This window comes from Rhincodon typus, chromosome 6 (genome assembly GCF_021869965.1).
Source record: "Rhincodon typus isolate 14 chromosome 6, sRhiTyp1.1, whole genome shotgun sequence".
Classification (NCBI taxonomy): domain Eukaryota; kingdom Metazoa; phylum Chordata; class Chondrichthyes; order Orectolobiformes; family Rhincodontidae; genus Rhincodon; species Rhincodon typus.
This window is the reverse complement of record NC_063337.1, coordinates 96,280,954-96,303,536: the sequence shown is the minus strand read 5'-3', so window position 1 is coordinate 96,303,536 and position 22,583 is coordinate 96,280,954. Positions and strand designations below refer to the sequence as shown.

General features: G+C 40.4%; 1 protein-coding gene across 9 annotated transcripts in view; it reads right to left on the bottom strand.

The window, feature by feature from the left end:
* The window catches only part of LOC109913308 (nectin-3-like), a 97,626-nt gene that overhangs the window by 7,387 nt on the left and 67,656 nt on the right, over positions 1-22,583 (bottom strand). For 5 of the 9 annotated variants that reach the window (XR_007262345.1, XR_007262344.1, XR_007262350.1 and 2 more), the window contains 5 exons: positions 20,957-21,293; positions 12,756-13,103; positions 10,108-10,213; positions 7,072-7,215; positions 421-568 (listed from right to left, as the gene is read on the bottom strand). The gene's annotated coding sequence lies outside the window, so the exon portion shown is untranslated. Of the gene's footprint in view, positions 1-420; positions 569-1,115; positions 1,184-5,223; positions 5,360-7,071; positions 7,216-10,107; positions 10,214-12,755; positions 13,104-17,445; positions 17,520-20,956; positions 21,294-22,583 lie in introns of those variants that run through there. The other 4 variants (XR_007262346.1, XR_007262347.1, XR_007262348.1 and 1 more) reach the window with 4 other exon arrangements.

Here is a 22,583-nt window from a genome sequence, read left to right as displayed (position 1 = left end):
GGTGTACCCACACCACATGTACTGCAGTGGCTCAGCAAGGTAGCACACCTCACACCTCCACCTTCTCAAGGGCAATTAAGTACGTATCTGTTAGAGGTATATAGGCGAAATGATGAGATACCAACAAGAGGGAAGAGGTTCCATTTATTCAGGAAGATGTGAAATCAGGGTGAGGCAATATCATGGAGGTGAAACACCAAAAACAGGGACTAAAGGGAAAAGCCATTGATGAATTGAACAAAATAAGCAAGGATAGTTTGTTGTGGCCTTACCCATTAGTGATCCTAACCAGACAGAGTTCTGGTTGTATGGATAGCAACGAAGCTAGACTGAAGCATTTCAAGCACTGGGATTAAAATAATATCAACATATTAAACCTATATCAACATATTATTATGAATTTGATGAGCAAATACTTACATTGTTGAGTGTGTTTATTTATCAATGTTTCTTTGTTAATGCTTCTTTATTTCTCTATAATAAAGACAGCTGAGAATGCTGAGCAGAATTATGAGTAACAGCAATACGATCATTAAAGGCATCATGTAATGACGTTGCTGCTGATCATCTGCAATTAAATATATTAAAAGATTTTGTCGTGCTACACCAACAACAACATAACATCATGAATACAGAAAAATGTCCTCAGGTACTTCAGAGGATCAACTAGACAAAAATATAGAAGCTAAACTAAAGGTGATATTAGGAGGTCATTGAAACAAAAATATGTTTTAAAGTGGATCTTTTAGTAGGAGTGAGAAAGACAAGTAGTTGGAGTTCTTAATTGATTTCCTGTGTGCATTTTATTTTACAACATCTCTGAAACAGGGTGACAACTGTTCAGAAATAACAAAATAATTATTGACACTGGCTGAAAATATTTAAAAGCATTTCTAAATGCTTTAGAAATTCTGCTTAAGAACACATGTAAAATACAGGGGATAATCTTAGTCCAACCAACCAGGGGAGTTCAGATCAGTGGACAGTAAATTTGGTCTGTCTTTCTCCTCACTAAAATAACTAACGCCTGAAGGAAGCCAGTTTTTTTACCGCTTAGTTGTCACTGTAAGCTGTGACTTTTAATGAACAACTAATAGATTTTATCGTTAACGTACCAGCCGCTTGTGTCCCCTGTGAAGAAGTGATGGAGATCTTGAGAGGTCAGATTGAAGAACACCGAGTCCTGGCATGCAAAACGGTGATCTCAGTAAACCCTGTGGACTAGGACAATTGAATTCTTTCCCAGATTTTTACCTGCACATATTATACACCAAGGTTTTTTATCTGTGTGTGTGTGTGTGTGTGTGAGAGAGAGAACGGAGTGAGGGGCATTGCTAGTTCTAGAACTAAGTTAGAGTTTTACCTAGTTAAGTTATATGTTGACAATTCACACTTGTTTTCCTGCATTTAGAATCCATTTATTTGTAACAAATAGAAATTATATTAATGAATGGAACCTAGACCATGCAAAGGGAGGTAGATGCTTGGAACTCTCTTCCACAAACGGCAGTGGATGCAGGATGAGTTGTAAACTTCAAATCTGAGATAGATAAAGTTTTGTTGACCAAAGGTATTAAGGGATATGGGCCAAAGGCTGTTATATGAAATAAAAACCGAAAGAATTGCAGATGCTGTAAATCAGGAACAAAAACAGAAGTTTCTGGGAAAGCTCAGCAGGTCTGGCAACATCTGTGAAGAAAAAATCAGCCTTAATGTTTTGGGTCCGGTGACCCTTCCCCTGAGGAAGCTGTTATATGGAGTTAAGCCACAAATCAGCCATGATCTACTGAATGTAGGACAGGCTTGAGGGGCTGAATGGCTGACTCCTGCTCCAATATTCCTATGTTTTCTGTTAACTGGGGTCTATTAGGCAGATATTTTGGGGAATTTTCGATGTTTTGTTAAAATCTTAACCACCTTCTGAAGTGGCCAAGTGATAAAAACCCTTCATTGGGCAAATAGGGATAGGCCGCAAATGTCATCTTTGCCAGTGAGGCCCACATCCCACAGAAGAATTTTAAAATGGTGCCCAGTCTATCCTAAGAGTGGCTAAGACCCATTGTTCTGCACCTACCCTCCACAGAGCTGGAGGAAACATTGGCGTGCAGTCTATTCTATAACAGACTCCAGCATTTTCCCTGTTACTGATGGGTCAATCACAGATGGCAGTCCTAAAGTTCTGTTACTGAATGGGAGGGTTATACATTGAATTATTTCATTATTCACTTCTTCTGTTCATAAACAGAGATTTAAAAATAAAACTGCTTATTTTGTTTTTTTCTTTTGAAATGGTTTGTGGTGTATTTTCCTGAAAGCCTCTATTTGTGAAGTTCATTTGAAAAAAGATAATTTACAGCAGACTCCTCAGGATTAAAAACAGAACTGTGGTTTATTCATGCAACCCTGGGAGTTAATTGTTGCAACACACACACACAATGACAGACAGACATATACATACACACACACACACACACACACACACACACACACACATGTGACACACACACTGACAGACACACACATACATACACAGTTCCTTAATTGTTGCTGAGCCAATATTTTAGAACTACCTCTCTAATGGCATTATAGGTCCACCTACAGCATATGGACTGCAGCATTTTATGAAAACAGCTCACCACCACCTTCTCAAGGGCATCTAGGGACAGGCAATAAATGCTGACCCAGTCAGTGATGTCCATGTCCCACAAGTGTATTAAAAAATACAATTGTAAATAACATACAACAAATAAATTTTTTTTCAATCTGGTCAGAATTCCAACTGGGGTAGAGGGAGTGGTCTGGTTTATGGAGGGGTGAGGTTATTAGAAGTCATGATGAGAGGTTGATTGTTGGTTCCAAGGTCAGGGGGAGGTATTTCCTTGGTGTTTGGAGGATGAGAATTGAGTTGAGCATTGCATCAAGTGGGATGTCCATGGGAAGGTTAGTGGTGAATTATGGGTTGGAATTGGGGATTAGGGCGAGGGAAGGTGGTCAGGAGTTTGTGGAATATTTGAAGTGAGTGAGTGTTGGGGCTATCAGGGTACAAGTCAAGATTGAGGTTATCTAGTTAGCAAGGAGATAGAACACATCTTAATTCCTCTAAAGTATCATGGCTAGTTTTGAAGTTAAGTGTGTTGGAACCCTCTGAAGGGTTCTAGACACTGGTTAATTGCTGATTGGAAAGTTCAACTTGCAAGGCAGTTCTTATGGAGCCCAGTGTGTTGGGACTTCCCTAAACTCCTGATGTGTATGTTCATTCTCTGTGTCAGCAACATCTGTGAAAATAGAGCAGACTGTGATCCTGGACCTATCAGGCTATTAAAATAATGAAAGGGAGAATTGGAATCAGTGCAGGAAAATATTACAAGGAAATTTATCAAATTGAGGAAAGGCTCAGCAGGTCAGAAATATTTTCACTTGAAAAAAAGAGACGGACAGGAAACCCGTTTTAGTGATTTCTGAAGTAGTTTGGTACGGTGGGTGTTGGGGAAGTGTTTCCAGAGTGGATGAGTGATGAAAAGAGAATGTAAATAGCAGACAAAATAATTTATGAAGAATTTCTTTGTGCTGTGTGTGGGGAATTTGGATTTTATGGCTGACTTGGATGAGCTGAAACAGATAGCTTTAATGCATTTAGAGGAGACTTGATTGTATTCAGCAGGGAGGAAGGAACATGTGAAAATATGTGTCTTTAACAGGGATTTGTTTTGTCCTGTTTCTCTTGAAGAGGAGTGTTGTAAACATGGTACCAAGGTGTCTGTTCCATGGAAAGCAGAGTAAACAGCTTGGACAAAAGAAGCATTTTTTAAAATTCATTCACAGAATGTGAGCGTTGCTGGCTAGGCCAGCATTTATTGCCTGTTGTAGCGGTCTATGACTAAATTGACACAATGTCTGTTTTTTTAGCCGATACAAAATGGCCAAGAGGGTTTGACAGATAGGTACAGCAGATTTTCATAGCTGGACTTGTAGTCTCCATACAGATGTACTAGATAGGATGAGATTCTCCGGAGGAAGAAACATTAGGGAAGTTAGTCAGGTTTCTGTAAACAGGCAGTTCTAAACATATAAGCATTCTAATAAGGGGCATTTTTATAAGGCCTAGATTAGCCACAGTCCCAAGTTTGTTACATAGTAAAAAGTAGAAGGAAAAGTCTGATCCTACGGTATTCTGAACTGTATAGGTAATTGTACAATTAGAAAGGTGAACAACAAATTAATCTGAAAAGTTGCATTCCTTCAGCAAATGTTTATCGGCAATAAAGAGGCCCAATACATTTTTAGGGAAGATAAAGGAATGAATGGTGTAAATGCAACCTCCAAACACACCACTGGCACAGGAGAAAGTTTGTAAAAAGACAGGTCACAACACTGTAGCTCAGTGATAACAAGTTGTGGAGCTGGAGGAACACAGCAGGCTAGGCAGCATCAGAGGAGCAGGAAAGCTGACGTTTCGGGTCTGGACCCTTCTTCAGGAATACGTTTGTAAAGAAGGGTCTAAACCCGAAACATCAGCTTTCCTGCTCCTCTGATGCTGCCTGGCCTGCTGTGTTCCTTCAGCTCCGCACCTTGTTATCTCAAACTCCAGCCTCGGCAGTTCCTTCTATCTCACAGTAGCTCAGTGGTTAGCACTGCTGCCTCACAGCACCAGGAACCTGGGTTCAATTCCACCCTTGAGCAACTGTCTGTGCAGAATTTGTATGTTCTCCTTGCGTCAGTGTGGATTTCCTTCAGTGCTCTGGTTTCCTCCTGCAGTCCACACATGTGCAGGTTAGGTGGTTAAGCCATGGGAAATGCAGATGGACAGGGTAGCAGTGGTTGGTTCAGGATGGGATTCTCTTCAGAGGGTCAGTGTGGACTTAATGGGTCAAATGCCCTGCTTCCACACTGTAGGGATTCTATGATCTATGACCAGGGAAAGGTAAACAATTGAAACTTAAGTGCAGATGTAGATAATTTGACCAAATTCTTGCATTGAAAGATCAGGGGAAAAGTGACAAAGACACATTACAACATACAGAGTGAAGATGTGGTTATGTGGAATCTAAGCAAGTTTTATTTAAAGGCTTGGTAAAGTTGTAAAGTGGTTGAATTACACCCTCATCAGTGCAATTCAAATAGATGCTCTTTATTAGGAAAGGATAAGTAGTGATGGGAAGTGTTTAGAGTAGAAATAGTAAAGATTTATCTTTATAATGAAACTTTAGTTAGAAATCCACTTACAGCATGTAAATACCGGGGGTTGTAAACTGCAGCTGCATGTCAGAAGAACCGTTGTTCGATCTCTCAGGCTGAAGTGAGAGAGGGGTTGTTCTCAATTTGTCATCTGTGTCACAGTAATTTTATATTCAAGTTGATTCTAAAGATTTTATAATAATTGGTAGAAATTAATATCCTTCCTAATCTGCCATTCTAAAGTTAGTATACAATTTGGAAGACTTCTTGGTGAAAAGCAACTATTTAGTTTATTGGTAAATACTGCAGTGCAGCTAGCTAGGGTCTGAGAAGGAATAAACTGTCATAAACATTGTAAGATCCTAAAGACAGATGATGGAGCTATCTGGTAGAGACCACAAGATTACAGGAGGACCTAGGGCTATCCATAGAGTTGTCCATTGATTGTGTATTTACTGGACTGACTGTATAGGTTAGGGGATGTGGCTAACAATGGCGTCAATGTTGCATGTAATTATTGTAATGCAAAAGGTATAAAAATGTTTTATTTCACTGGGGAACTCAGAGCATTATTGACCTTCCGATCTGAGCTGTATTAAGAGGGTAACTTGGCCTCACATGAAAGCCAGATTTGGGATGGTCTCTGGTCTCTCCCACATATGTGATAATAGAGTTCTGAATAAAGACCGTTTGTGCCAAGGAACCCAGGACTTAAGACTTCTCTTTGATATTTCTCTCTACAACATTGCCCATCCCTAATTGCACAGAAGGCAGGTAAGAGTCAACCACATTGCTGTGTGTCTGGAGATGATGCTGTTATATTGGAACAGTTAATGATTAATAGTCAAATAATATATTATTTTGTAAAGTGTTTTGATAGAGATGCTAATTCTATTTTTTTGTTTCTATTTTAACTGTGTTGTAAGAATAAAAAGTGTGTTTTGCTTAAAGCCTAGTAGCTTGATCAATCAAATCACATCTGGAATGCAGTGCCTCACACTTGTGCTTACATAAGATAAAAAGGTCAAGGTTATCTCCTTGGTATGTATTGAGGGGGTTTGGTCTGGTCCATAACAAACAAGCAATAGTGGGGCATAATGGAATAAGGCAGCTGAGTGGAAGGAAACCTGTGTGAATTGTAAACATTGCCATAGACAGAGTTGAATGGCCGAGTTCTGTTCTATGAATTCTACAGGGAAGAAAGTGGAGTTATACAGAATTACATTGATTTCCTGCAGACAGGCAGCCCTGAATGTGCATAGCCAATGTGGCATTCAATGTGATAAAGAAAACTAAACAGGCCTTGCAGCTAGAGAGGCATGTTGCTCTGCCTACACCTGAGAAATCGAAATGGTCAGCACAGCTGTAAAATTTTTCCCCCTGTATTTACGATAACTTTATACTGTGAATAGATGTCCCAAAACATTCCATGAAAATAAAGTTTCAACTCTGGTTTTGCAGTTTTGTCCTCTAACTTTTCCTTCACATCTTAATTTTTCCACAAATAAATATTAAATAAAATGTATTTTGCATTTTGGGCTAGTATCAACTTATATTGAGTCTTAGAGTGGACATCCAGTTTTGAAACAGACATTCAATCTAAGTCAAGATTAAAATATTACAATATTACAAAACCAGATTTTAAAAAATATTATAAACAAGCAACTGCAATTTTATAGTCATATATTGCTATCCTGAAAAATACTAATTTACTAACACTAATTAGTATGAAAGGAAGCGTTCTATGTATATTACAAAATATTATAATTTTTCTCTTGCAAATTGTTCAGTTTTTAACATGGGTTTGCAAGAAAATATGCTTAATTTTTCAACTTGAAACTGAAGTTAAAGAACTTAAAAATTACTGAGGTGTATGTATCAGATTTCAAGACTTACCTGGAAAAAAATATATGGATCCCAATGCAGTTCCAACTGCATTGCTTGCTGCACAAGTATAAAGTCCATAAAGGTCAGGAGTCCACTTGGACAGTTTAATTTGATTGTTTTCTATTATGACACTTTCTGGGATAGAGCCATTGTCTATAATAAAAACAGAGTGAGTATAAGATATTATATTTGCTTCAATCAAATAGGATACAGCATTCTGATGATTGTACATAGTTATTACTTAGTGGAACAGAACAAACGGCAGTTTGTTTTTGGCAGTCTACAGTTCATGTCTACTAGAAATAGTTACAGTGATACAAGGAATGCAACAGTGCACTGTGTTTAAATCGAGCTTGTTAACATGGGAACCTTCAACAAGGCATTTCAAATGTAAACATAATGGAAACACAATTTAAGGGTTTAGCATGTATATAAGATTGATGTAGAATGTGTTCTACATGATAATATGTTGAATGGCATTGTTCTGGTCATCTCAGTTATGTTAGAATCAACACCCATTAAGACATTATGTAGGTTAAAGAATATTGGAGTACTTTTGGGGGGGGGGGTGGAGCTTGTTTATTTGGGGTGTCATAATATGTGACCAAATACAGTAGAGATAGGGGGAAATTTAGTAAGTACTAGTTTAGATAGATGTGGTGTAGGAGCCTCTTCGGTTGTATATGTTAATCCAATATACGTTACAAAAGAGGCAAAAATGTGGATTTGGTGGAGACCGTTTGGGCAGCAAAAGAGCCAAACCTGTTGCATTCATGGGTGATGGGAGATGGGAGATATTGTGTAGCCACACACAGCAAGAGTTTCAATAAGAGAACCTGCAACATGTTGAAATAAATAGAGGCAAGCTGTGGGAAGCATGAAAGATAACCTGACACAATACCTGAATCTATTCTCCTTTGCATCTCACCAGTAATCAAACATTTCACCATAATCTGGGATGAGGAACAGTGACTGCCTAGAAAATATTATATACTCCAGATACGGGTCTGAGCCTTAGCAGATAGTACTGAATGTCTAGACTCTGTCAGCTATTAGATGGAACTGTAGAATTGGGATACAAATACGTAGATACACCTGTGGATTCAAATCATCTCTCTTGCACAACTGCTATTAATTTTATATCTAACATGCCCAAAATGGGAGTTCATATAGAAGCTGAGGGTGAGATTCAGAAATCAGTGCAATATGGCATTAGGTCAAGGACCTCACCTTAAGGATCAAAAAACAAGGATGGTTTGATCTGTTGCCTTTACAATCCTAAAGTGTATACCTGGCCAGTACTGACAGGTGATGTTGCATAAAGGAAAATGACAACACCACTGTAATGGTTACCTTGGGCTAGGCCAAAAGTGGGGAGCTGAAGGGGTTAAGTTAGTTAAGGGTTAAAGCTTTAGCCGTATGGTCAATAACTAGTGAAGCCTGCAAAGTATATGGGAACTGAAAAGAAAGCCAGATTGTCAAGGTTTATTGTTAGGAAGTTATGTATCAAAGTTCTTTGATAAAGAACAGACAATGCCTACAAAGACTGTGTGAAACAAAGATAACATGGGCCACGTGGATATTGAACAGTGGGAATTGTAATATGTACACTGTAATCTGTATAAAGTTTGAAGGTATCTCAGCAGACTGAGCTTTGACCACAGCTGTTAAAGCTTCTCTCCACACAAGCATACAAAATAAACAATCATTCTGTTCCCTGGATGTCCTCTTATCAATCTGTCACATTGACTAATCACAAAAATTTATGATGTATTATTACCAACAATACAAACTCCCAATTAGAAATTACTTCCACAGGAATATTGAGTGGCCACTTTTTTGGCCAGTACACTAAACTCCGTTCATCTGTCTCCAATATTTCCCGTCCACCTGGAACCCTCTTACCCTCCTTTGCTTGTTTTACTTAGAAATACTAATGTGAAATTCACTGTCTGATTTTCTCTGCTCTCAGTCTCAATGTACACTGTATACTTTATAATTTAGGTACCAATGTAGGTGGTATGATCAGGAAGTTTGCAAAGGACATGAAAATTGATTGTGCGGTAAATGGAGGGGAGGAAAGCCTTCACAACAGGCCATTATGGATGGGCTCGTCACATGGGCTAAACAGTGGCAAATGGAACTGAATCCTGAAAAGTGTGAGATGATGCATTGTGGGAAGACTAACAAGGCAAGGGAGTATATATTGAATGGCAGGACCTTACGAAATAGAGGATCAGCAGGAACTCGGTGTATTTGTCCATAGATTTTTTAAGGTGGCAGGAGAGATAGATAAGCTGCTTAAGCAGGAAAAAGGAAATAATCCTATTTGCCTCTATTAGTCTAGACTTTGAATACAAGAACAGGAAGCTTATATGAAAACTGCATATAATGTTAGTTAAGCTACAGCCTACCATGCAGAACCTTGTCAAAGGCCTTGCTAAATTCCATGTAGACAATATCGACCACTCTATCTTGGTAACCTCTTCAAAAAACTCAATCAAATTTGTGAGACATGATATCCCATGCACAAAGTAAAACATGATTAACATTTACTCACCTACTTGTATAAAATTCCTCGCTCAGACAAACACTATATTATCAGTTCTACTTTTCCTGGAACCATGTTAACCATTATGACAGTTAGAAGTGTGAAATTCTGGACTATTTTTGCTGGCAGTCCACAACCATTAGAAATTTAGATGGAGACTGAGTGAACTCTTTACAATTAGCAGAAAACAGAAAACATTTGCTCCAGCTGAATTTGAATTCAGCTCCCAAAGCGTAAGAGACTTCATAATATATTTTACATTTTATTTCCCCTTGGCACAGTTTTGCCCAATGAAAACTCAGTTTGGCAACTTTAAGCAGTGCTCCCAAGTCCAAATCTGCATGAGGTACAGTTTATTAATGGTAAAGGATGGAGAATTGCACAAGGCAGGAATTGGTCAAAAAGATCTTCAGGTGACTGCAAAACTGCAATGTTTTTATACGGTCATACCAGCCCTTCTCACTATTTCAGCAATGAAACAAACATGTTCTTACTTTGTCCAGATGTAGTCAGTAGGAGATGGGTTAGCATTTGCAGCACAAATCAGGCATAAATAGCCATCTTCAGTCCTCTGAAATTTAATAAAAACTGGCAACATATCTAGAAATAAAAAAAGTTTTCTTTAGAATCAAATTCTGTAAATCATTAAAAGCATTGAGTAATTCAAACTTACACGTTTGAGGAAAGACAATAATTCTGCATGGAAATTATACCCAGAAATATGTTCTCTACCCTGAAACATTCTGTTAATGTTTAGCCACCATATGTTGAGTAGATTCATTCTGCATTCACATTATCCTTTATCCCTTCTTCACTAAGAAAAAAATGCTGGAGTATAAATTAAATTGGCAACTTGCCACTGCCAGTTTTGTACTAGCTTACAAGATTAACTTCACCCATTCTATACCTGGATAAGAACTGGTCTGAAGACTATAGCAGATCAGTGTAGATAGGAACAATCAAACACAGAACAAAATATGAGAGCTTCTCTATTAATTAGGGCAGTTGAAATGTTATTCACAATGTAATATATTTCATGTATCAAAATATAATTGGATTTAGTACATTCAACATTGCAATTGCTATCTCCTCCACTGACATTGATTTCAAATGCTGAATGGCAATTTCAGGGTTGACTAATTGAATTTGTAATTTATATGTTTGTGAATGCTAAAAAGGTTAAAGAGACATGCTTCAGAACAAACCCTTTTCTGCTCATCATGGAGAGGGTCTGATAGGTGTAGGGGTACGGTGGGGGTCGTGATGATGATTGTGGTGTCCAGCTGGGGGAATGGTGAGCAGTAAAACCCAGGAAAGGAAGTAATTCTGGACTGAGCTGCTGTGTCACATTATGGATGGGGTGCTATCTTTCCACGCTCAAATGAAAGCACAGCAATGTTGGAGCACGCAAATGTTTGCAGCCGCCAAAAAAATACAAAGATGGAAAAAATGAAATAGCGGAAGAGGAAACAATTGCAGAAGTTTGGAAAATGAATGCAGTATTTTCTTCCAATCTCTCATGCAGTTAGTAGTTTTGGACCAGTGGTCGAAACACTGGACAGCCCACTAGAACCTGGTAATCATTTAGTCTGAATCACTGTAGAGATCAAATATTCAAAAAAAATCCCAAAACAGGGCAAGAAGCACAAAATAAAATGAAGGTAGTAGCAGGAAAAGCCGTGCTACCATTGTTGTTTGTATTGTATTTTTCCAGATGCTCACCACTTGCTGCATGATAATGTATTTCCACATGTTGCATTTGAATCCTTGACTATTCATCTTAAATTGGCGTCCTCTGCTTCTTGAACCTTCCACCAATGGGAACACTTTCTCTCAACTACTCCATTCAGACCCTTTACAATTTTGAAAATCCCTCTCCAAATTCCTTCCTATGTCTTCTTTGAGGAGACCAACACTAGCTTTGTGAATCTATCCATGTAAGTGAACTTCCTCATCCCTGGATCCATTCTCGCAAATGTTTTCTGTATTGTGTCTAATGACTTCACACCCTTCATATAGTGTGGTGTCCAATAATTGGACACATGACTCAGCTGAAGCCAAACTAAAATTTTAAATAGCATTATCATAACTTCTTTGCTCTCGCACTTTATTCCTCCATTCAAAAGCATAGGGTCTTGCTAGTTTCTCAACATGCCCTGACATTTTCAACAATTTGTATGTATTCACTCCATGACCTCACTCCATTTAGTTCAACATCCTATTTTATACTGTATGTCCTTACCTTTCCTTGTAAAATGTATCATCCACAATAATTACACATAAGTCACAAATTATTAACCTCGGTGCCTCATTCATTATGCATTTGAATTTCTGAAATTCCTTATTCTTTTATGCCTTCATTCAAGAGGCTTGACAATAATTAACTACCTGTATAACTACACTGGATTTATAGAAATGAAAGGGCAAGCTTTCTGCAAATTAAACTAATGATTAGAGATAGCAAGAACTGCAGGTACTGGAGTCAGAGTTAACAGTGTGTGGAGCTGGAGGAACACAGCAAGTCAGGTAGCATCAGAGGAGCAGGAAAGTCGACGTTTTGGGTCAGGACCCTTCATCAGAACCTAATCAGAAACTCTTGATTGGGAACTTATGTTTCACTTCTTGTCCTATTTTTTCTTCATGCTTCATTTCAATGTAATGGCAAAACAATTCCTGGAGGGCAACAGGTACAGGAGTAGGCCATTCAGCCCCCTGAGCCTGTTCCACCATTCAATGGCTGATCTGTGGGCCTAAAATAGATTAATGATGGCTCCAGTTGGCCTCATGAGTAAACACAGAGGCTGATGCTGCACAATTTTATCCGGTTCCGCATTTAATCCTTGTTTGTGCTGTGTTGTCCGTCAAGAACTGAGACAACAGTTGGGGGAAAAGAATGTACCTATGCACCAGATTGAGTAGAGGGAATATCAGGACCACCCGCGGTTCCTACTCCCAATTACAATTCAATCAGTGTATCTGGACAATAGACATTTTATGGTAATCCATCCATAATCAACTGGTCTGCGCATAAACATGGAAAACATCCCATGAGTTAAATATTACAGGGCTGCACAGGTAGGGACCATTAAAGTGGTGTCAGAATAGGTTCTACTTCACTCTTTGTGCCTCATTGTGTATTTACCTGAAACATGTAAACAGGTATAGCGACAAATTAGTACAGAATTGTAATTACAGTGAACATTCAGCCGATAAGGAACTCGTTTTGAAGTGCTGAGGGCTGGGTGTTCCACCACACAATAAATATTCTGCCCATGAAGCGACTTATTTGGACACAGATGAAACTGACTGGAGGCGGTCACAGTCCCATTCACAGCGGGAGGCCCAATACTTTGATTAGCATCTATAATGAAAGGTCCTTCCCAAGTGATACTGGTGGCTGGTTTGGCAAATGCTGCAGTACAGGTGACAACGTGGCATTCACTGTCGTCAATCAGAGAGATAACTGGATGTATCATAACAGTTGGGAGAGCTAAATTGAGAGAAAAAAAGTGTAGTTTAGAACATTGAAGTTAGAATTGTAGAATTCCTACAGTGCGGAAGCAGGCCATTTGGCCCATTGAGTTCACACTGACCCTCCAAAGAGCATCCCACCCAGATCCACTTCCTATAACCCTGCATTTCCCATGGGATAATCCACCTAGCCAGCAATCCCTGGGTATGGGCAATCTAGCATGGCCAATCCACCTAACCTGCACATCTTTGGACTGTGGGACGAAACTGGAGGAAACCCATGCAAACACGGGGAGAATGTGCAAAATTCACACAGACAGTGTCCCTCCACCACCGACACTCAGTAGCAGCAGTGTGCACAATCTACAAAATGCAATGCAGAAATTTACCAAAGATCCTCAGACAGCACCTTCCAAACCCATGACCACTTCCGTCTAGAAGGACAAGGGCATCAGACATATGAGAACACCATCACCTCCAAGTTCCCCACCAAGCCACTCACCATCCTGATTTGGAAATATATTGCTGTTCCTTCGCTGTCGCTGGCTCAAAATCCTGGAATTCCCTCCCTAACAGAATTGTGGGTCAACCTACAGCAGGAGCGGTTCAAGAAGGCAGCTCACCACTACCTTCTCAAGGGTAACTAGGGACGGGCAATAAATGCTGGCCAGCCAGCGATACCCACATCACACAAATGAATAGAAAAGTCACCCGAGGGTGGAATTGAACCTGGGTCCCTGATGCTAGGAGGCAGCAGTGCTAAAAAAAAGTTATTCTTTTTGTTGAACCTTTCTTTAATTCGATACACTATCTTGTTCAGATTTACACTTCATAGTAAGTACATTTAAATTCTGCACTGGATCTCTCAATCTCCTGCTGTAGTGGACCAATATAATCCATAATAAAAAGTGGATAAAACCTGGAAATGGTAGGGTTAAATTAACAAAATGGAAGAGTCGTTCAGCCCTGTCAAGCTTATGGAGACCCTGCAAAGCACTGGGAAATAGAATCTGCAACTTCTCTTAAATAAACACTACATACAAGTGTGGACACAGAATATTAGAGTGCTATAATAATAAACAGTATCCTTGGGATAGTCAGGACAGCAGTTTGTCTTTTAGCACCACCTCCAGAAAGGACCTTATACACTGGAACTTCCACTTCTATTCCCATGTGTGAAAGGAACCACACCTCTGATTTCCTATACCTTTTCAGGATGGTTACATTCTTATTCATTTACTTAAGGTATTTATATGTGGCTGCTGTGCACCTGGATAAGTACTGTTAGTCTGGAATTGCCATGCACAGTTCCTCAAATTTTCCCCAGCTGCGGAAGACAGGAGGAAATCGGTACCCTGCTTTGTGTCAGGGATCTGGAGGTGTGGTGCAGATACGGGACACCAGAGATTACCAATCGAATCAGTCAGTTTCAGCCATCTGGAGGAATGTGGGAAGACGGTCAATGACCTTCTCCATTTTGCGAGCATAAGTGTGATGATTTTCTCTCCTATACCCCTCATTCAGTCTATCTCTGCTACTGTGCTCACCTTCCCGCAACAGATGTTCTACTACTCTCGCTATTGCCTGTAATATCTTTTCCGTTCACTGTCTCCCACCCAACTCCCAACAGCACTAACCCTGCATGCCCTCTTTGTTGCTGACTCATTCACTCAGGACATCTCCCAATCTGCACCAAAAATAACAGCTGTGCCACCCACTCCAACCTTCCTTAATACGTGTCTCTCTCTCTCTCATTCGAGGAGGAAAACAGCCCACAATAAGACAGAAAGAGTCATGATTGGTGGTGGGCTGCCTCATATTCAGTCCCTCATTCCTTATGAGATGGGACTCTGACTGTGACCACCTGACTGACTGTGTTTATGCCACTGGACTAGTATCGGAGACTGCCCTTATTTTACAGTACCAGGGAACCCCAAGCAAAGGCTATCTCCCATGATTTGACTCAGACCCGCTGACAACTATGACAATCTTCCTGACTTGGTGCCTATGCTAAGTGGCATGGCAAGACAGTAATACTGAGGCACCTCGAACTGAGGGGGCAAAGCATAAAAAAGCAAGCCAAGTTAATGCAAGGCAGGAATGCCGAGCATCTATGGTAACCACATGGGACTTACTGGAACTCACAAGAATGATTCTGAAAAAGGATCCCTGGCATGGTTTGACTGTATATTTACTCTCTGGCTTCTTGGTATATATTGCACGGATCTTAAAACTGCACATCCTTGTGAAGACCAGACAAGTAAGATAGCCAAAAAAAAACCCCGAAAGAACTGCGGATGCTGTAAATCAGGAATAGAAACAGAAGTTGCTGGAAAAGCTCAGCAGGTTTGGCAGCATCTGTGAAGGAAAAAACGAAGTTAACATTTCAGGTCCGGTGGCCCTTCCTAAGAACTGTAAAAGTAAAAAAGCCAGTTTATTGATGTCTGAGGTTTCTGTATTCCTCAATATCTTGCCTTAGGAATTTCATCTGCAAACCACAAAATCTCTTTACAATATCTGGATGGTACCACTACTTGATGAACATCCTTTCACTTTTTATCCGAGGTCTGTGAAGAGATCTCCATTTCCGCACTAGAACCCCACTGTAATCAGAGTTACGTCCTGGAACTCCCTCATCCTCAGCCTCAGTGCAGGCTGATTGTACGAACTTGCACTTAACCTCGATCAAAGAATACTTACTGAACACTCTTTGGAATTATGTACACCTTTAAAATTAATAATCTGTTGGCTAAACCATGCTAAATCAGAAATGTTTATTGTATGAACAAATTCATGAGATGCAATTCAGGGGTGGTTCCCTAGTGTGGAATAATTGTCCATCAGCAAAGGCTTAACAGATTCAGACTGTACTCATTGGAATTTAGAAGAATTAGAGGTGATCTCTAGATACAAGATTCTTAAGAGGCTTGACAGGGTAAATGCTGAGTGGATGTTTCCCCTCATGAGAGACTCTAGGACCAGAGGATATAGTCTCAGAATAAAGGGGCACCGGTTTAAGACTGAGATGAGGAGGAATTTCTTCTCTCAGTAGGTTGAGAATCTTTGGAACTCCTTGCCACAGAGAGCTGCGGATGCAAAGTCCTTTAAGGCTGAGATGGATAGATTTTGATCAGTAGGGAAATCAAGGGCTATAGGGAAAGGGCAGGTAAGTGCATGTGAGGAGAGTCGAATCAACCACAATTCTATTGGGTGGTGAAGCAGGCTCGAATGGGCCAAATGGCCTACTCCTATTCCTATTTCTTATAGTCTTCCTCATTCTATCTGAAATGCACAACCAGAACATATATTAAACAGAACATCTGGACACTTTTTGACTCGTAACTTTTATGAAACTTTCCAGCACTTTGTTCAATGAGGCAGATCAATTGGCAGCTTTCAGGGGTTTGTATTTCTGACTTGCTCGATTAGTTGAACAGAAAGCCTAGTGCTTGATCTCTGACCTTTCTTCTAACTGTGTGTGGTACACTTTAATTTAATCCATAGACTCACAGAGTTTTTACACCACAGAAAGAGGCCTTTCAGCCATCATGTCCACATCAGTCATCATATATCCATCTATTCTAGATCCATTTACCAGCACTTGACCAGAAGCCTTGTATGCTATGATGTTTCAAGTGTTCATTTAAATAGTTCTTAAGTAGCTTGAGGGCTCGCCCCTCTATCACCCTTTTAGGCACTGTGTTTTACATACCATAACTCTCTGGGCGAAAACCGTTTCCTTCAAATTCCCTCTAACCTCCTGCTCCTTGCCTTAAAACTGTGTCACCTGGCTTTTGACCCCTCTGCTAAGGGGAATAGTTTATTCCTATCTAATTCCCTCGGAACTTAGTAGGACCTCAAGCAGATGCCCCCATCAGCCTTCTTTGTTCTAAGAAAACAACCCCATTGTATCTAGTCTCTCTTCATAGCTGAATCATTCCAGCTCGGGCAGCACGCTGGGTGAATCTCTTCTATACCCATTCCACTGGGATCACAACCTTCCTATAGTGTGGTGACCACAACTGCACACAGTACTCCAGCTGTGGTCTAGCTAATGTTACGGGTATTTTGAACCAATCTATTAGATTTGTTATGCATCACTGCTGGAGCAGGTGGGACTTGAACCCAGACCTCCTGGCCTAGAGATGGGGACATGAGCCCACGTTAATTAGTGTTATATACATTATAACCTCTTACCTTTTGTATTCAGTACCTTGCCTAATAAAGGCATGACCCATATGCTACCTTAATCATATAAAATCAGCCTGCATTGCTGCCTTCCATAGTCTGTGGACATGGCTGTGATATCAGTATGGGTGGGTATTCTGCTGCACCAGACTACTGACCATCCAGGTGAGCTGCCAATCAAACCTGTCAATTTGGTACAGAATCTTCTGTCAGCTGCCATCTCAGCATGGCCTGTTCTGCTGAGTTGCTGTGGGATTAAGTGAAAAGGAAAAGATTTAATGTTAATATGTATGAACAGCACTCAGAAGTATTTGCTTTGTCAAAATTTTCTTTTGTCCCAAATGGTTAGAGCTATCAATTTTCGAACTTACTAAATTACCTACCCCACCTCACCTCAATCCCCAATGGTTCCATTATTTTATTATTTGGCAAGTTTAAAAACAGGTCTGATTTTAATAAATGAATCCTTGGGATTATGAAACTGACTTGACATCAAAATCCAGCTCGAACCAAAAAGATTTTTTCGATCATTTATTAAAAAGAAAACTCAAAGTGACAGAGCTCTTCAGACTGCCTGGACAGAGAAGTTCTCAGGGGTGTGATATTTACATTTCAGAATTTGATCTGATATCTTCTATATGGCTTTAATGCAGTCATGTGATTTTTCGCAACAATTTCCAATGGTCCTGAAACTTCTCTGGGAGTTCATACCATCTCTGTGAAATTACAACAGCAAACTGGGGCATCTAGGCTGATTTTCAGAGCCATTTGGGGAGTGTGGGCTAGGGACTGTTGGGGAGAGGGTAGGGACAGTGTGTGTGGGGGTTTGGGGGCATAGAGACTGTGTATGCAGGGGGTGGGATTGGGGACAGTGTCTGTGGGGGATTAGGGTGAGAATGTGGGTGGAGAGATTGTGTATGTGTGTGCGTGTGTGTCTTGGAAAACTGTGTGTGGCAGCTAAAGAGTGTGAGAATGAGATGGATAGAATGAGTATGTGGGGGGTAGTGTGTATGTTAGGTGGGGATTGTGTGTCCGGGGAAGAGTGTGTGGTGGGGAGGAGAGTGGTGTGGGGATGAGAGTGTGTGGTCGGGGGAGTATGTGTGTGGGATGTAGGAATGCAGTAGTGGGAGAGTGTGTGTATGGGGTGAGGAGTGTGTGTATGGTGGGGGCAAGATTGAGGGATGGAAGTGTGATGAGGGGTGTCATGAGTTTGTGTGCTGTGGGGATGGAGGCTGCGTTTGTGTGGGCAGTGCGCATGTGCATAGCCAATGGTTGCGCTCATGCGTGGGTGTGCACCTGTTGGGACAATGGTTGTGTGTGTGAGTTGTACTCCTAACAGGCAGGACTCATCTCCTATTAGAAGAGAGTGGAAATCCTCAGCATGCATACGTTCAATCAATCTTTACAGAGGCAAACGAGCTTCTTCTGAAACTTGTTGGCTGTTCGCTAAGTACATGACTCAAGATATCCCTTAGATTCTACTTTGCAGTTGATAGGAGGTTGATTCTCTAGATAAATGCTCCTCCTGAGGAGTCATACTTATTTAAATGGTGGTGAAAAATTTGTGGACTTGTGCATAATTTTTATAAATTAAAAACAATAGCCCTGTAATTACCTGATTAGTACTCCCTGTACAAAAACAGTTACCTGATCAGGAATTCACTCTTTCTAGAAATATGGCCAGGTTCAAATTTTCTATTAAAATGTTCTTGACAATCATTTATAATCATAAATAAACTGTGCCAGTTTTTACAAACTGGGACTTTGAGTAAATCATGCCCACAAAAGATTTGAATTAAAGCAAATTGTGATCAAGTTAAATGTGATTCAGCCCGGGTTTGTAGTTTTCTTGTGAATCCTACTGTTAGCAAGTTTGTACATCCACGTTGACATCATTTAAAGATCAGTCTCAAGCCAAGGACAGATTTTATATGGATGGTGGTATTACCAACAAAATTCAAGTATTCAGGTGTGAGCACTGTACAGGCCTCAACTCACTGACTAAAATTAGAAGATGCCATAGTTTGAAATGTATATTTATTCATTTGTAGGATGTGGGCATCACTGGCCTCAGGTAGTGTGAGCTGCCTTCTCAAAATGCTACAGTCCACTGAAGCTAGTTATATCCACACTGCTGTTAGGATGGAAGTTCCAGGATTTTGACCCAACAACACTGAAGGAACAGTGATATACTTCCAAGTCAGGACGGTGTGTAGCTTAGAGAAGAACTTTCAGGTAATAGTGTTCTCATGCATCTGCTGCCCTTGTTCTTCTAAATGGTAGCGGTTACAGGTTTGGAAGATGTTGTCAAAGAAGCCTTGGTGAGTTGCTGCGGTGCATCACTGTTGGCATTCTGCACCAGTGATTGAGGGAGAGAATGTTTAAGGTGCTCTTTGTCCTGGGTGGTGTCAGGCCTCCTTAGTGTAGTTGGAGCTGCACTCATCCAGACAAGTAGAAGGCATTCCATCACACTCCTGACTTGTCGTTGGTGGACAGGTTTGGAGAGATGGAAGGCGAGCTACTTATGGCAGAATTCCTAGCCTCTAACCTGCTCTTGTAGCCACTGTGTTCATATGGCTAGTACAGTTCTGCTCCTGGTCAATGGCAAACCCCAAGATGTTGATAGTGGGGGATTTAGAGATGGTAATGACATTGAATGTTAAAAGCGAGATGTTTGGATTCTCCTTTGTTTTGAAATGCACTTCCTAGAAGAGAAGTTCCTTGTCTGTATCTTGCCCTATTTGTATTAAACAGGAGGATATTTCTTTAGTTAAAGAAACACTTGTAGATACATCAGATCCAAAACCAGCACATTCCAAAACCAACATCAGCCAAATTTAGGATTTGGTAACTGTAATCAATTGTCATGTCAGAAATGCAGCAAATAATTGGTAGACAGCAATGTGTATAGAATATTGGTTGAGCTGCAGCTAGAGTACTGTGTGTAGTTTTAGTAGCAACACTCTAGGAAGCACGTGATTGCACTGGAGAAGATGCAAAAGGCATTCATCAGGATATTGCCTGCTCTAGAGAGGTTCAGCTACGAAGAAAGAATATATAGGCTTGGGTTGTTTTCCTTGGAGCACAGGAGACGAATAAGGTACCTGATTGTGGTATATAAAATTACGAGGGGCATAAACAGGGTTAATACAAATAAACCTTTCCCCTTAGTAGAGCGGTAAGATATCAGGAGGCATAGAATTAGGGTAAGGAGCAGGAGGTTTATCGAGGATTTAAGGAGAAATCTGTTTAGCCAGTAGGGTGGTGAATATCTGGAACTCATCCTCTGAAAACCTGGTGGAATTCCATTACAATATTTAAGAAATATTCAGATGAACACTTAAAATGCCACATCATGGAAGACTGAAGGTCAAGTGCTGGAAAGTGGGATTAGAGTACAAAGATTTTTGATGACTGGTATGGAGATGAATAGCTGAGGAGGCCTCTTTCCATGCTGTAAGACCCTGTAAATCTATGACTGAACTCCCACATTCTGCTTTGGAACAGTGCCACAAAACAACACAGCAAGCCCCACCTGAACAGTAGCAGCTCTGACAATACAGCATTCCCTCAGCACCGCACAGGAGAGTTAGCACAGAATTATGCTCAAGTCCCTTAGAGGTTAACGACTCAGAGAAGAGTCCGGCACATTGATTTTAAAGTTAGACTGAAAACTTTCTATACCTCCTACGATTAGCTGTATATCCGCTTCAACAGGCCCATCAGGGAATAAGATGAAAATACAACTGTGTGTCCCCTCATCACTTAGTGTAATATTTCTCAAATATTTTGATGCATTTTTGGAACTTGGCCCAACGTAGGTCATTCTGCCATCAAATGTATAATCAAAGTTTTCATTCTTTCCATTTATGAAAACTGCTGTGAAAAAGTTCCGTTGTTGTTGACCACGACTGTCGCCACATGAATTGTGAGATAGTTTTCTCGGTGTTAATTGTACATGGAAGCAGGGTATCATCGCCTACGAATCTCAAAATCTGGTCACCGTTCCCTTTTATTGGACCTGGAAAAGAAACATTTGATGAATGAATAGTGGCAAAACAATGGCAGGAAGAAGGAATTTTAACCCAGCATCTGGGTGCAAGATAGGATGAAAGGCAGTTAAAATATCCCCTTTGCTGCTTTCTGCTGTATTGGATTGAAACTGACTGTAGCTCACTCTGCTGAGCAGGTGACTCAGACACTGACGTGAAGTCATTGTAACCCTCTTCCATATTGGGAATTGATGATGCCATCAGCCCCTGCTCCAATGTTACTTGCGGCCTGAGTCAGGATGGCATTCACTCTTTGCAGCTGCTAATGGTTATGAATAATGTAGGGCCAGAACAGGCACCTTTTATTTAAATATGTTTGTGGGACCAGAAGAGGAGTAGTGCGAGTCTGGGCCCCACCTGGAACTTTTATGCCTTGCATGCCTCAGACTTGTCCTTTCCCGAAACATCCCTTCACATAATGTTTATTTTTCTTCCCAATATAATGATACTGTGGCTTTAATAATGTATTTTGTCCTGGGTTTTCTTTGAAGAAAGGTTGAGACAGAGGTGAGAGCAGTTTGCTCAAAGCCAAAAAAGTAAATAGCTTGTGAGGCGTTGCGTTTTTTTTTAAGTTTGAACAATAGTAGCAACATGAATGGGTGGGGTCAGAATCTTGTAGCTGGATGTGGAAGCTCTTAATCTTCTCTCTGTTACAGCTAAAAGCTGGGGTTCTCTTCCTGCTGCTAGAACTGTATGTGAGACAATCTATTTTCCTGAATTTGCCTTTACCAAGGGTGTGTTAATAGGATGTTACTATATTGGAACAGTTAATTAGTAGTAGTTAATATATCTATTATTTTGTTGAGCATTTTGATAGATTTACATTGAAGACAATCCCTTGCTTTTATCTTTATGTTACATAGAACATAGAACATTACAGCGCAGTACAGGCCCTTCGGCCCTCGATGTTGCGCCGACCTGTGAAACCAATCTGAAGCCCATCTAACCTAAACTATTCCATTATCATCCATATGTTTATCCAATGACCATTTAAATACCCTTAAAGTGGGCGAGTCTACTATTTTTGCAGGCAGGGCATTCCACGCCCTTACTACTCTCTGAGTAAAGAACCTACCTCTGACATCTGTCCTATATCTATCACCCCTCAATTTAAAGCTATGTCCCCTCGTGCTAGCCATCACCATCCGAGGAAAAAGGCTCCCACTGTCCACCCTATCTAATCCTCTGATCATCTTGTATGTCTCTATTAAGTCACCTCTTAAACTTCTTCTCTCTAACGAAAACAGCCTGAAGTCCCT